The sequence below is a fragment of the Uloborus diversus genome, unplaced genomic scaffold, assembly GCF_026930045.1.
Source record: "Uloborus diversus isolate 005 unplaced genomic scaffold, Udiv.v.3.1 scaffold_13, whole genome shotgun sequence".
NCBI classification, from domain to species: Eukaryota; Metazoa; Arthropoda; class Arachnida; order Araneae; family Uloboridae; genus Uloborus; species Uloborus diversus.
In genome coordinates, this window is record NW_026557987.1 from 9263114 (window position 1) to 9280040 (window position 16927).

The following is a 16927-nucleotide window of genomic DNA, read 5'->3' on the forward strand; positions in this document are numbered from 1 at the left end:
CACGGCCACCCTCCGCAACATCACCGTCGAGGGGCTCCTCACGATGCTGTTCCCCTAGCGAAAACCGTCTCCAGGTTGCATCCATGTCCTACACATATGCGCATACATACACAACTACACACACGCACACACGCATACATACAGACACCCACACATACACACAACTACCCACACATTCATGCCTGCACACAGACACAAACACATATGCCTACACACACATACACATCCCCACACACACACACACATTCATACACACAACTACACACACACTTATGCCAGCACACAGACACAAACACACATGCCTACACACACATACACATAACCCGTACACACAAACACATAACCCCACACACAAACACACACGCCTACATACACACACTCGTGATTGCGAAAAACATAATTTGAATTCAAAATGTCAAAATTCAAATTTTTTTTTTTTTTTTTTTTGCTTATTATATCAATTTCAGTGACTAAAAGTAGTACTTTTGACTGAAGGAAGCAATCCCATTGGCAACAACTAGCGATGATTTTAGTGTTTTTTTCAACTATTATATAACATTTTAATTTAAATGAAGTTTTAACTGCCCTTAATGATCCCTTTTATTTTCTTGGTAGTTTATTTTCAATTTTAACTTAAGTTTTCGAGAACTGTTCTTTTTCCTTTGGCGGATTTGTTCCACTTTTAATGGCTTAGATTGAATATTTTCTGAAATATTACTTTTCATTTATTAGTCTTGTTTCAAGGCTTGCAGAGTAAAACGCCGAATATATCTCTGTAAAAGAACACAAAGACAAAAAAAATATATATATATATTTGATTTTGACATCTTGAATTCAAATTATGTTTTTCGCAATCACGAGTGTGTGTATGTAGGCGTGTGTGTTTGTGTGTGAGGGGTATTTGTGTGTGTAGGCATGTGTGTTTGTGTCTGTATGCTGGCATAAGTGTGTGGGTAGTTGTGTATATGAATGTGTGTGTGTGAGGGGGGTATGTGTATGTGTGTGTAGGCATATGTGTTTGTGTCTGTGTGCAGGCATGAATGTGTGGGTAGGTCTGTGTTTGCGTATGTGTGTGTGTGTGTAATTGTGTATGTATGCGCGTGTGTGTAGGACATGGATGCAACCTGGAGACGGCTTTCGCTATAGGAGCAGCATCGTGAGGACCCGGTCGACGGTGATGGTGCGGAGGGTGGCGGTGAGAAAATAAAATCAAAGGACATCAAAACAGTCAAATGAAAGCAATAAGCAATCGTGATTGCTCAAAAAAACACGGTTTCATCTGATAAGTATTTTCTACGTAGGTTTGATGACACATAAACCACAAATTACTAAACGAAAACTATCAATATGATCGCTGCATTGGAGCCACTCTTTTTGGCGACATTTTTCGTCAAGTCTCGTCAAGTGTTTGTTGTGTTGCGTTTTCGTTGTCTTTTTCAGCTTCTGTTCCCATTTACGACTAGATATTTTTTAATTGTTTTTGTCATCAATAAACGTCGCCAAGCTGAAAAGTAGCCAACCATATTATCAAGTGACGCGGGAGCGTCCCACTCGCCAAGGAAAACAAATATTCGCCACCAAGAAAAATTAAAGAAGACGCGACTAAGGACAGTCTACACGACAGAACAAGTTAGGTTTTTCACCCCCTCTGTATCAGCCCCATGAATCACCCGAAGCTAATTCTTGTTATACTCAATCCCCAGTGCCCCCTGACGACGGATACCAAATATCAATCTAGAGACTCTCAGGGGGGGGGGATTAAAGTTAGAATCTCGCTTTTTAAAAATGTTTTCGTGCTCTTCGACAGGCCTATATAACCCAGGCGAAAAAAAGGATCGAGCTGAAATTTCACACACAAATTCCTTATGCATCACTGGTGTGTGTGTGATTTTTTTTGAGCGATCACGATTGTTTATTGCTTTTATTTCACCGTCCTTGACGTGGTTCCTTTTTCAGCTTGGACCAGGGACACCAGCAACACCGGCCTCTGCGGGCGCGGCTGTCCCCCGGTCCTGAGCTATCCGCTTCTCCTGGTCGGAGGCGTCCATGTCCTACACACACGCACGCTCACACACATACAAACACACGACTTCACACACATACACTCACACGCCTACGTGCATACACACAAGTCTTTACACACATACACACACGCCTACGTGCATACACACGGGTCTACGCACACACATAAGCCTACACCTGCACGCACGTGCTCCTACACACACACACACGCCTGCACACAAACACACAACTATACACACGTAACTGCCCAGGAGGAGGAGTAGGCTTGGGGGGACAGGAGCTGTTTCTAGAAACAATAGCCCCCAATGAGTAGGGCCCTGTCACAACTCGTGATTGCGAAAAACATAATTTGAATTCAAAATGTCAGAAATCAAGTTAATTTTTTTTAATTTTATTACCATTTTCCTCCTCTTTCCTCATTTTGATCCCCATATTATAACTTCCGTGGGTTTTGTGATTGCTCCCCGAATGTCTGTGGTAAAGATTTGTTACATACATTTTCTAGGGGGCCATTGAGGACGTATGCAAAAGTTTAACCCCCGGGGCCATCAAGGGTTGGAGCATTTGAAGTTTGAAAATGACTACTTTTCATGTTTTTATTAACTCTCTTTGTTATAATTCAGTTCGGGTTTAGTCTTGTGACTGATAACGGAAAGCACGAAAACTTTTGTTTGTATTCCAGACAACACAAATTTAAAAACTTTTGTCATCCAAACATAAATAAAAAGTTACAGACCACCTCCAAGTTCATGATATTTGAAAGTTGAAACTTTTACGCTACAAATAAGAATCTATATAGAAGTACTACTTCGATACTTTCCCACTTCTGTGCGTGATGTGGCGTATTTTTTTTTCTTTTGGCTATTATTTGTGTTTTATTCATTGCCACCATTACTTGTTTGGAGGAACCATATGTTGTTTCGTCGTTTTAATGAACCTTTAAACAAATTAAAATAGTAAACAAAGTTAAGAGTTCCATTAAAATGAAAAATAAAAATAATTAATTTGAATTTTGACATCTTGAATTCAAACTATGTTTTTCGCAATCACGAGTGTGTGTATGTAGGCGTGTGTGTTTGTGTGTGTGGGGGGGGGTATGTGTGTTTTGTGTGTGGGGGGTATGTGTGTTTTGTGTGGGGGGTATGTGTGTTGTGTGGGGGGTATGTGTGTTGTGTGGGGGGTATGTGTGTTGTGTGGGGGGTATGTGTGTTGTGTGGGGGGGTATGTGTGTTGTGTGTAGGGGTATGTGTGTTGTGTGTAGGGGTATGTGTGTTGTGTGTAGGGGTATGTGTGTGTAGGCATGTGTGTTTGTGTCTGTGTGCAGGCATAAGTGTGTGAGTAATTGTGTGTAAGAATGTGTGTATGTGGGGGGTATGTGTATGTGTGTGTAGGCATATGTGTTTATTTCCCGGCATGAATGTATGGGTAGTTGTATGTATTTGTGTGTGTATGTGTATGTGTGTGTAGGTGTATGTGTGTGTATGTGTTTGTGTGTATATGTGTGTGCGTGCGTATGTGTGTGTAGTTGTGTATGTATGCGCGTGTGTGTAGGACATGGATGCAACCTGGAGACGGCTTTAGCTATAGGAGCAGCATCGTGAGGAACCGGTCGACGGTGATGCTGCAGAGGGTGGCGGTGGGAAAATAAAATGATAACACATCAAAACAGTCAAGTGAGAACAATAAGCAATCGTGATTGCTCAATAATTCTTCAAATAGTTAAAATCAGCTGTTAAAATGTAAAACAATCCGCCATATCTGAAAAGAAATCATTAAATTAAGTGAAAAGCTCCATTAAATAACCCCCTCTTCATCATTAAGACTACTTTTCCGCTACAGGTACGTGATGTGGCGTATTTTTGTCCTTCTAGCGATTATTTGCTATTTGCTGCTGCCATTACTTGTTTGGCGATACCATGAGCTATTTAGTCTTTTTAATCGACTTTGAAACAAAACATTATATTAAACAAGACGTTCCATTAAAATAATATATATATTCGCCAAATAATTTGAAATATGCCGTTAAAATGTAAAATAATACCTTATTTAAACAAAGAATTCATTAAATAAATGTAAAATCTCGACCAAAGTAGCTCGCCTCTAAATAAAACACTGAAGCCTCCATTAAATTGTAGATAACCAAACAAATATATATAAATTGAAATATAATCAATTGCCAAATTGTAAAAGAGTCAACAATAAGTTAACTCAAAATGTTGTATTTTATTATTCAAGTAGGTTTTTTTCACAGCAGAAGGATTGCCGTAAAAATTAAACCCCCCAATTCTCGCCAAGCAAACATAAAAATCTAACTTGTCAGAAAATATGACGTAAAATTATGCTTGTGATAATATTCCTTAAAAACACAGAAAATGATAATTTAAATGAATATTTGTGACTTTAGTTTCTCAATTCTAAAAAATACAATTAAAGTAATAATATCAATACAAAAATCTGTGATATCTCTTCAAAAACATTCCTGTTGTAAAAATGTACCCGCCAAGAAAATATTAAACTCTTTCCCGCAAAAAATAACCTTCCTCTTATACCCCAAAACTCTCAGCCTTAAAAAAATTTATATTTAGTTTACCCGCCAAGTATCTGCCAAACTACCATCCAATATTTTCCCGTTCATTTCTGCTGCTTTTTCTCTTTCAAATTCCATTGTCGTAAAATGAAACGATATGGTTGACTGCTTCTCCCTATTCACGATCGGAAACTTTGCCCTTTACGCGAAGACAAATAAATATGATTTAAGAAAAAACAAACTTACCTTTTCTTATCAATAGAATGATTAACATATCTCGAAGTCTTTACGAAAATTGGAGATACTAGCCAAGAGAAGTACTCTACCTTTAAAAAAAAGAGTCTCATTGTTGAGTGTGTAAAAAATGTACGGCTAATATCAAGGAGAGATATTCACGACGAAATTTCTTCTTTAATTTTAGCGATGCATGTACTAACGTTTGACTATTAAAAACAAATTATCGTGTCTGTTAAAAAATGAGTCACGAAAGTTTGCAGACCTCTGTCCTAATGTTTAAGGAACTCAGCAGCATTTACCCTTCATAATTAATGCCTCAGACTGGCAACAGTCCCATTGCAATGTCTGGCTTATTTCTTACAGTTACATTTCACATTGAGAGCTATCAGCTACAAGAAAACGTCAAGATGAAATAAGCCCATTTAAGGACATGAAAATCTCGAAAAAGAAATTATTGCCTAATCAATGAAGACCGAAAACGACCTAATGACGGAACAAATTGAGAACAAAAGCTGAATATTTGACAGTATTTACTCATATTACTCATTTTTGAACAATTTTTAGCCCATGACAACCCTGGTCAGAACCGGAAAAAGGTAGAAAACCCTTCTTTAACGTTTTCTTTGCAGCTTTTACTCTTCAGTTATGGCAACAATTTCCAGAAACTCGATGAGGTTTTTGATCATCCAAATAAAAAAAATAAGGTCCCAATTTATTCGAATACCTAGAGTTCTACTGTACTTTCCAATTGAAATTCTCAAATAAAATTTTTATTCTAATCTTTCGTCAATGACAACACAGTTTTTAGCGTAAGTTTTAATGCGTATAACTCTTTCTCTCTTTAACAATTAAACGTAAGTAAATGATTTTTAAAGACAGAGAGTAATCCAGAAATATTTCCCCAGCACATTCATTTCAGTACTGTGGCAAACCATCTGGTTAGGTTTACAATAAATAAAAGCATGCAGCAAGAAAAGTTCAAGAAAAGAATCTTTAGCGCTTTTAACCCTTTCGCAGGTCAAAGAAATGTTTTATCCATTTCAAAATTTCCGACTGTTGTATTTAATTACAACCTTATCAGTTTTTCATTCTGAATGACAATATAGAGCATATTTAAAAATTTAGAAGAAAAAAAACTAACCAGTAAACATCACAGTATAAAGTTTTTTTTGGGCGTACTCTAATAATAAGAATTTGGCAAAATGATAATTGCTAATTCTTTGAGTTTTATCACTTTCATAGCCGGGATGCGATATATACTAAACGCAATTTACATAAATTTGAACGCTGAAAAACATTTTTTAGCAAATCAATGTAGTGGGGGAAACTAGGCAGGTTTGACCCATAGGGAGACTTGACTTATCATGATTTTTTAAATGAAAAGGATATTTAGGGAAAATTTTAGTCATATTATTGGTTGTAAAAAAGCAGTCGAAAACTTTGTACTAGGGAATGAGTAAAAACGACAACAACGTGCATAAAGTACAAATAAAGTAGTATAAAAGAGTTAAAAACTCTGCAAAAAGCTGTTTCGGGGCTGTCATATGCAAGCCCCTTCATCAGTGCAAAAAAGAAGAACGAAAAGTCCACACAATGCAGACCGAACGACAAATGAACAAAAAATGGAGCAAAGTAAATAGACATGGAAACCGGAAATCATGCGTGAAACACATGCGTCACAGATCTGTGACGCATGTGTTTCCGGGTTCCATGTCTATTTGGACGTTTCTTGAGTTATGCGTGCCTGCTGTTACCCAGGCAGTAACTGGCGGAATCAAACAAAATTTGGTCCATATGTTTTCCCTAACAGGAACAGGTGCCGATTCAATTTTGGTGTCAATATCTCAATTGGGGGCTGAGCTATAGAACGTTTTTCGTCGTCAATTGTGATTGCTGTATCTCAAGAAATAACGAGGGGAATCAAACACAAATTTATCGACAAGTAGCTCATAGAAGGTATAAGAGGAGATTCTATTTTGGTGTTAACAGCTGAAAACGTGGTGGCGCAACAGCACATTATTTTTTTCCATTGTGAGCGCCATATCTCAAGAAGTAATGCTACGTTCTGGATGAAATTTAGAGTAAATGTAAATCCATATGTAAATAGGCGTTGTTTACATTTTTGCGCCAATCGCTCGAAGAGATGCTGATTTTTTTTTTTTTTTTTTTTGAGCAATCACGATTGCTTATTGCTTTCATTTGACTGTTTTTGATGTCCTATCATTTTTCCCACCGCTACCCTCCGCAGCATCACCGTCGACCCGGTCCTCACGATGCTGCACCTCTAGCGAAAACCGTCTCCACATTTCCGTCAATATCCTACCTTACACGCATACATACACGCATCTACACACATATACATATATACACCTACAAATACACACACACACTCACATACACACAACTACCCACACACTCATGCCTGCACACAGACACAAACACATATGCCCACATACACATACCCCCACACACATACATGCAACTACCCACACACTCATGCCTGTACACAGACACAAACACACATGCCTACACACACACACATACCCTCCACACACAAACACACACGCTTACATATACACACACACTCGTGACTGCGAAAAACATAATTTGAATTCAAGATGACAAAATTCAAATTAATTTTTTTTTATTTTGAGCAATCACGATTGCTTACTGTTCTCATTTGACCGTCTTTGGTGTCCGTGCCTTTTTACTCCCACCGTCACCTACAGGCGCGACTCGATCCTCCGGTAGCTGCTCCTGGTCTGTAGCGTCCATGTCCCACACACATGCACGCTCATACACATACACACTCACACACATGCGCCTTTGCACACATACACACGCCAACGTTCATACACACAGGTCTACGCGCACACAAAAGCCTACACATACACAACTAGTACACACGTCTCCGTTCAAGAGGAGAGGTAGGCTTGGAGTGACAGGAGCCGCGACTAGAAACAAGTGAGTAGAGTAGTAACCAATGAGTAGGGTCCTGTCGCAACTTGATTGCGAAAAACATAATTTGAATTTCAAAATTTCAGAATTCAAATTAATTTTCCTTTCCTTTTTTTTTGAGCAATCACGCTGTTTTTGGCGTCCTATCATTTTATTTTCCCACCAGCACCCTCTGTAGCATCACCGTCGACCGGCTCCTCACGATGTTGCTCCTATAGCGAAAGCCGTCTCCTAGTTGCATACACACGCGCATACATACACAACTACACACACACACACAAACACACACACATACACAAACACATACACACACGCATACATACAGACACCTATACATACACACAGAAACACATACACACAACTACCCACACATTCATGCCTGCACACAGACACAAACACATAAGCCTACACACACATACACATACATACCCCGCCCCCACGCACACAAACACTCATACACACAACTACCCACACACTCATGCCTGCACACAGACACAAATACACGTGCCTACACACATACACATACCCCCTACACACAAACAAACATACCCCCACAGACAAACACACACGCCTACATACACACACACACTCGTGGTTGCGAAAAACATAATTTGAATTCCAGATGTCAAAACTCAAATTAAGGATTAAAGTCTTAAGGATCACAATCATCGGCAGAATATCATCCATGTCACAGCTGAATTCTAAGCCATGTTCTACCACTAGTTTCGCGTCCACACATCTTCGAATCCTCCAAACTTTCGCAAGTGATCTGCGAGAACATGGCTTAGAATTCAGCTGTGTCTCGATATGGATGGTGTTCTTCCGATGTTTATGACTTTTCAGGGTTCAAGGTAACTGTGAAAACAAACAGTTAACCACCACTGATGGATTGTTGAAAATAAAAAGGGAATACACCCACTTTCAAAAGAAAGTAATAACGGGTTGTGTTTCTCAAGAAAAACAGAGGACAAGTAAAAGCGAAACTTTATTTTTCAATTCTTCCTAAAATTTTTGCAACTTAATCATTTCTTGCATTTTTCATTATTATTGAAACCGAATAAAAATTGTTTTGTTATAGTGTCATATTTCATGCGATTAAATAGTAATTCAATCCTTTGTGCACTTGAAAAATTCTCAAATAGTGCGGTCGTATGATTTCTACACAGTTTATATAATTAGCAAGAAAAATAAATTGCCACGTTGAAATTCAATGTTTTAAAATTAGCAGAATGCAGAAAAGCTATTTTTCTAACAATATAAAATTAATGAAATGATATCCATTGTTGGATGGTGTTAAAGCCTCCAAGAATGTTTGCGTGTTGCAAAATATTGTTTCGAAACAGAATTTCTTTACCATTTACAACAATTAGGAACGGATATTGTTATCCTAATAGCGCATTGCCCTGTGTTGCGAAGTCACTTTGAGAAAAAAATCAAAGCTTGTTGCTGCGTTTTATCTCAGTGAGGATTTTATGATATATTTTTTGATATTTGAAAACTATTTCTATTAAGGTAAGTCAACATAGCTCTTTTGTATAGCTTCTTAATGATCAGCAGGAAAAGCAAAATATAATACAGTAGTATAAGTGTATCTGTGCATTTTCCTGTATGAAATTTTCCGCTTGCGCGATAATTTATATGTACTCTTGGTTGGTAATAACTTTTAAAATGAAAGGAAGCAAAACCTATTGCATAATATAAGTTTTGAATTCATGATAGCAATGGTGTATTACTCTCAGTCAGAATAATTGCTTTAAATTATAAGCAGTAAAATTTACAAAATATTTTTAATGAACATAAATGGAATCAGATGCATAGGATTGTAAATCCCACGGTAACTTTCTGATCATAATCAATAGCAAATGTTTAAAAGATCCTAATTCACTAATATGAAACACAACTGAATTGTTGATAAAATAATTACTATTAACTGACTAATAAATGCACCCCTAGGCAATAGCTGCCTAGAGGTGAGCAAAAAACAAAAAATAAGAACTTAACAGTACCCCGAGTGTGCCGACTGATCTTTCTCATTTCTTAATACGGAGCTCCAATGATGCTTTTGAATTTATCAAATGAGGTTTCATATGGCAATCAACAACGTTTTGACGCACAACATTAGCAGATTACTGCAGACACGTGTTTCGGGGTTACAGGGAATCCCTTTTTCAATACAAAATAGTCAGTTTTTGGATGTAAAGACTTCCGGCAGAAGCAACGAGAATGAACAGTAGGCAAATTAAATTGTAGAAATGGTAAATTAACAAAACAAACGTCACAAAATTCAACTCATAGCCAAATTTTATTGCATTATTCATTTCGAGAAAATGCCGTTAAGTTATAAATTTCTCCAAAAATCTAACAATTACCGGCTTCATCATGTTAACAAAACTTATTTTATGGGATTTTTTAAAAAAATATTGCTTAACGGCTTTTTCTCGAAATGAATCGTGTTATATATTTCGGCTAAGAGTTCCTTTTTGTGTTGTTTGTTTTGTTCATTTGCTATTTAATCTGCCTGTTGTTTATTATCGTGGCTTTTACCGGAGATCTTTACATCCAAAAGATCATTACTTTGCATTATGAAAAAGGGGATTTATTATAACCCCGAAACACGTGTCTGCAGTTATCTGCTAATTTTGTGCGTCAAAACGTTTTTGATTGCCATTTACTTCTCCGCACTAAGGCATTTATTTATTTCTAGTAGTTTTATATGTTCTAGTTTAACGACAAACTATTTTTTTTTTTACTTTGCTAGTGCTTCCAACTAATGGAAAAACATATGTCGTTGTGTCCATGCTTACCCTAGTTTCTCTGAGGAAAAAAGAAAACTTGATTTCAGTTTTAAAAAAGAGGGTCATCAAATAAAATTTACCATTCCCAGTTCCTCTCCGAAAATGAAGTGCTGTATGCAATTTCCAAAATTATCTCTCAATTCATCTAGAGAAAAGGGGAATATCTGAATTCAAATTATTAAAATTCTCCTTTTCTTAGTTTTAACAAATCAAGTTCACCGTGGAGTTATGGCGTATGTGTGCCTCTCCGGTAACACGGCGGATATGTGTGCAGTTTTCCATTGCCAATCGAGTTTTACTTATTTGAGAGTTTTCATGAGTTAGGTTGACCTTATTTGGCGCACTTGACCGAGCGATAAACGAAGAGGAAGTGAAAATAAATACATGATATTTTATAATATACAAACATTAAAATTATTCTGTGTTTCTAAACTCGGTGTTTCCCCACACTGTTATATATTTTCAGTAACACGCATTTTCTTTTCAGCAATCATGGACATCTCGGAAATTCATGAATATATTTTCCGCTACTACAACGGGTTTACGGACGAAGAAATTGAATTGGAATTTGACATTTTTGCCGAAAAAAGGCGCAAGAAAATCGTCAAAAAGACCAAATGGCCAAAAAAAGCTAAAAGCGTTTCTAAGCGCTTCCCACTCCAACCCTGGGTGGATCAAAACGGAGTGTGGGAACTTGCAGCCCCCAAAACCAAAAAGGGGATCCTCAAAAAGGTCTTCGGATTTCTGAAGTGACCTATCTGGATGTCACTCGGTGGATGCGACCCACCTTAAAAAGCGTGCGAATCTTTATTGACTTAAGGTGAGCATTTTATTTATACTGAAAGTATTATTTATAAACATTATCGTAGTCCTCAACGCAATATTGAAACAGCAACGCAGTGACCAATGCAGGGACCATTGCTTTTTAAATATATCATTCAAGCCAAATGTCAAAACATTAATATGCAAATACCACAGCTTATGAAATTCATATGGCATGATTCTACCCTTGAATTATCAGTAAAAGTTATATGAGGTCTTTCTATTGACATGTGTTAAAAAAACAGATGTGTGTATGCATCACATCACTTCCTTTTACACCAATTTTTTCCCCCATTATTGGCAATTTTAATGTTATTCAATAATTATTTCTTTAAATTTCACCAACAGTGGTCAAACTGTAACCAGATTTAAGAAAAAAGAAAAACCGCCAAATTTGTCGCCAAGTTGGCTACAATACTTGGCGACCAAAAGACTGGCGATACATCGCCAAGTGTCTGCCAAGTTATCATACCATTTGAGTTTGCATAGAAATTACCAATGATTTCCCCCGAAAAAGGTGCAAAAGACCCCTTTAGAAACACCCGAATGCAACCAAAATAGAGGTGCCCAACTAGATCCCACTAGGAGTCTAAACTCCCTTCCACGACTTGTTTTGGCTTGTAGATGGCATAGCAGGGTTTACTGTTTTTTAAAATTTGCCGTGTCTTATCTTTTGTTCTGAATATGTAACAATTTGCTATAGACCGCATACGTATTATAATTCGGGTCGATAGTTCGTTTTCCTTCTGGGTTTAAAAATTTGTTTGTAACAGAGTTTGTTTGAAGACATATTTTTCTTCGTGTTCTTTTATTCTACAATTTGTGTAAAAAAAGTTTTTTTTGTTTAAAATTATTACTCTGTGCAGTTGATTCGTTCAGTGTAATCAAATAATAGTGTGCATCAATTTACATGTATATCTAACAATCTTTTTTTTTTTCCTTCTTAGAATTTGGAACCAGATTATATTTTTCGTTTTCACTGCTGCAAGTAAATTTTCGGCCAAACTCTCTAAATCTTTTGCAGCATCAAAATTTGCTGGTTCCTAGTCTTAAAAAGAAATAGCGACGACTCTCAAAGAAAACAAGAACAACTATCTAGCTTCTGACAATGCAGGATGAAAACCATAGCTGGTGAAAAAGAATCAATAGTGAGAAATGCTGTTCAAAAAACTGAATTTTCTTCGAATTCACAAGATTCAAGTTCAAGCTCCGATTTACATGAATACCTTATGCAATTACTGATGCAGCTCGTCCTTAACCAAAACCAGTATCCAAATTCGGTGCATTAGGAACTTCTTAAGTATCTGGAATCTGATCCTGAGGGATCTGGAATGGCTTCCATAGGACATTTGAACGCTTTCCAAGAAAACTATTAACTTTATACTTTTAGATTTTGGAACTAGCTGAAAACTCTTTCGCTTCCAGTGCTGCAAGTAAATTTTTGGCCATACAACTATCAAAATCTTTTGCAGCATCAAAATTTGCTAGTTCCTAGTCTTGAAGTCAGTTCCTCAAAAAAAAAAAAAAAAAAAAAAAAAAAAAAAGCCTACTGGGAAGATAACTGCTTTGAAAGTTCATCCTGCGACGAAACTCAACCTTTCAAGAAAAACTAAATCACAGCGTTCCAAGTAGTAATGACTTTTTGGACTCTGATAATGCAAAATTGAATGGATCAATGTATCTGAAGTTATATTACACTTGAAAACGAAAAGTAAGAGACAGCAATTCAAAAGCAATGTCATCTAGCTCTGCTACCTCTTAAAATTCTGGCAATGCAATATCTGCACAAAAATTGGTTATAAATAATCGCAATAGGGAAAACTGATTGCAAGAGTGGATCATCCTCAAAACCACTGGCGCCAAGTTCAATCAAATGCTATTGATAAAAATAGTAAGAAACCGTCGTATAGTTTTGAGACTTGTTGTGATGATTCATCAGTTCCTCAAAAAAAAAAAAAATCTAAGGAAGATAACAGCTTCGGAAGTTCAGTCCAAGTCAAAACTAAATCTTTCAGAAAAAAGATCTATTTCCGTAAAACAAATTATAAGAACTCAATTAAAAAAAAAAGCATTCATCTAGCTCTGTGTCTTCTTAAGACTTTTAAAAATCAAAACAACAGCCTGTGGGGAAAAAAAACAGCACTTGGAAACACTGGCGATAAAAAAAATTGTCTTAAAAAGCCGTAACGATCAGGTTCAAGCTCGGATTTACAACAAAAACGTTTTGTAACAACTGCTGCAATTCTTCTTTGGGAAAAACAAGCTTCTAAATTTGATGCAGTAGAAGATTCATCAAAATCTCGTGTTTTCGAGTATGAACATGAAAGAAGAAGGGATGATGTCTTCAGCAAAGTCTAAACAAACGCCAAGCAAACCAAGTGTTCAGAAGAACTGCAAAGCAAATGCTCTTCATAAAAAATGACAAGACTTCATTCCACAGTTTTATATACACATTCTAATCATTAATCCTAAACGAAGAAACCTAATGTGAAGATAACTACTTCGAAAATCCATCCTATGACGAAATCAAATCTTCCACGAAAACGAACTCATAGAGAGAACTGGTGATGATTTTTCGAACTCTGACAACGAAAAATGTTAAAATTAAATACTCTATTGCTTTAGCTGAATAAAAACCTTTCAATAGCCCATCTAATTGCCTGCTTATTATTCTCTTGTTTAGGCAGAAACAAATTCACCCAAACACTATGGAAAATCGAAAAGTCCGATCAGTGAATGAATCTTCCATAACTGGGTTGTTTCAATCAGTCCAAAGTACTACTTTTAGTCACTGAAGTTTGTAGAATGAGCAAAAATTAATAATAATAACATGGAGTGAAGAAAATCTTTTACTTTCAAAACGATTTATTTTTTAAATGTTCTATTTTTCAAATAAGGCGTGGTTTTTATGACGTCACAAGTGATGAACTTTGGCGTGCTTTTCCACTGGTGCGCTGAACGCTTACGCTTGATGTCTACTGCGTTTCCAGGTATGGTAATTTAAAAGCAAATTACACATTGCGCTCTTCGCTTGCTATCAGCTGTATCGTTGCCAGTACATGTAAGTAAAGAAGCGAATTAAATACTGTGCTCTACGCTAATGGCATCGGTGAATGGCATTTCATCACTTGTGATCTCATGTGCAGAAGCGGGAAAAATAAAATTGAACCTGCGCACAAATAAAAGGAATGGTTAAAAAATAATAAACTTTGACAAATTATTAAAAAAAATTGGTAAAAATTGTCTAGTTTTAAGCATGCTCTGTCAGAAAAAAAAACAAAAATTTTAAACTCTTTATTCTTCCAAATAGGTCGTTTCCTACCCTATTTAGAAAAACAAAAAATCAGTTTTGAAGATTAGGCAATCCGCTCCCTTCTCACCAACGTTCATCAATCTACGCAAATTGTTTCGCGGATTTGTTTTTGGTATTAAATTGTCTGCTAGGAATAATCTGATTAAAAAACGCGTTACGAATAGAACAAAATGAAAATCCTGCTCCTCATCACGTTAGTAATAGTATATAATTAAGTATTTAATATGCTGAACAAAACAGAGAGCACCTTTTATTGTGAAAATGATGAGTTCCAAGATTTCGATTCCAATTTTAAGGAAAATCATAAATTTCAAACTATCTAACCGAAAAAGTGTCCTATTTTTTCGGTTTTGCAGCATTTGAAAGCCCTTGAAAATCTGCCTGTAGTAAATGTTATCCGAAGTATGGGAATGAGTAGGAAAACGAAATGGCGGGGCAAAGTGAAAAACTGAAATATTTACTATGTTTTAGCGCTACCTTGCTGTTAATATTTTAGCAATGTAGTTGCACATGTACTGTCAGGAAAAAAATACCGCCGAATAAAGGCTCCGAATTACTACCAAGAATAAAAAGTAATGTTTCAGTGAAAGTTTTATTGTATAAAAAAAATATTTATTTTCGTACTGTAATTTTCGAAACAAATTTCCAATTCGTTTATTGTAAAAAAGTTAAGTCATCTTAGCTTTCACTTTGCATTCTTTCACTTTGCCTCACATTCCCCTACTATTCAGAACTGAAAAACCCTTTATTTTATCATTTTAAGTTGTCTTCATGTTCTAAAACGACGCTTATCCTGAATAGCGACATGTTTTCCTCCAGACAGGAAGTCATTTTGTCGTTAAAATGATATGAATTACCCATAAGCTTACTTTTGTTTTTTTGAAAAAGGCGTTTCTTGTAACGCCGAAACATTTGTCTGCAGAGTTCCTGCACATTTGTGCTTTTAACGTTTTTCTTTTATTTGCTCTCAAAAAATAGGTGGACCAAAAGTAATAGATTGATACAATGCGTTAATTCCAACTCAATTAATCATGCCTTTTACTTTCTTGTTCATTTTTAATTCCAATAAACAACATCTTTTACATAATGCATAAGTAAATTTTAGCTGGGATTTCGCTTTAAAAACTATTATATGGAGGTCTATACTGCTATTTCACTACGCTTTAAAAACTACTAGCATAAATACCCGGCGTTGCCTGGGTCAGTAATAATTATGAGAAACAATCGCTACTTTCCTTCGTTTTCTGCTTTAACTGAAAAAACTCAAAACATACCGCTTTGACGTGATTAAAAATCGAGCTTGTTCTTACACATAAAATTAAAATGGCAATAAGTATGAAGAACAAAATAGTTTTCTTTTAGAAACGAAAAGACGACATTTGAGCATACATCAATTTTGGGGAATTTCCAAAATATGAAATTAAACTTCACATGTTGAAAAAGATTTATCAGATATTATTATTCTTTTAATTGAAAATTGTAGTTTAAACTGGAGCTGTACAATAAACATTTTCATCCGAATTTTTTCCAAAATGCGAAGTAAAATTTGGCGATTGTTTGAAATTGCACAGAAAGACAAATTAATGGAGGTTTTTGTGCTGCTTATGGATTTGCTTAATTTAGTTGGCAGATTATTTACATTTTTCCAAAAGTTTTAAAGATTCTTTTAATGGCGATATTTTGGCTACATGGTGAAAACCGAGAAACAGTATTACGTAATCTTTAGCTTCAAAAACAGCTGAAGTTGAAAAAATCTGTCTTAGCTATTGAAATCTGTTCGCAAAAAGATCTAAGCTTATAGCTCGTTTTTTATTCTACTTAGAAATTTCAAACAGGTGCCATATTCAGAAGAAAAATCAGAGCTTTCGATGGACATATAATGTTAGTATGTGCAAGCATTTTTTCACCCCCATATTAGAGAATTTGTATTAAAATCGTATTTTATTACCCCCTATGGGGGAATTTTGCCCTCCCCCCCATTACGGGACGAAAACTATCCTATGTGTTATTCTGATGCGTATGCTATAATATTGTAAAGTTTCATTAAAATCCATTCAGTAGTTTTTGCGTTTTAGAGTAACAAACATCCATCCATACAGACAAACATTCGCATATATAATAGTAGTAAGATGTTAACAACTGATTTAAAGAACAAAAATATTAAAGAAATGGCGATATTTTGGTTACGTGGTGAAAACCGAGAAACAGTATTGTGTAGTCTTTAGCTTCAAAAACAGCGACAATTGAAAAATT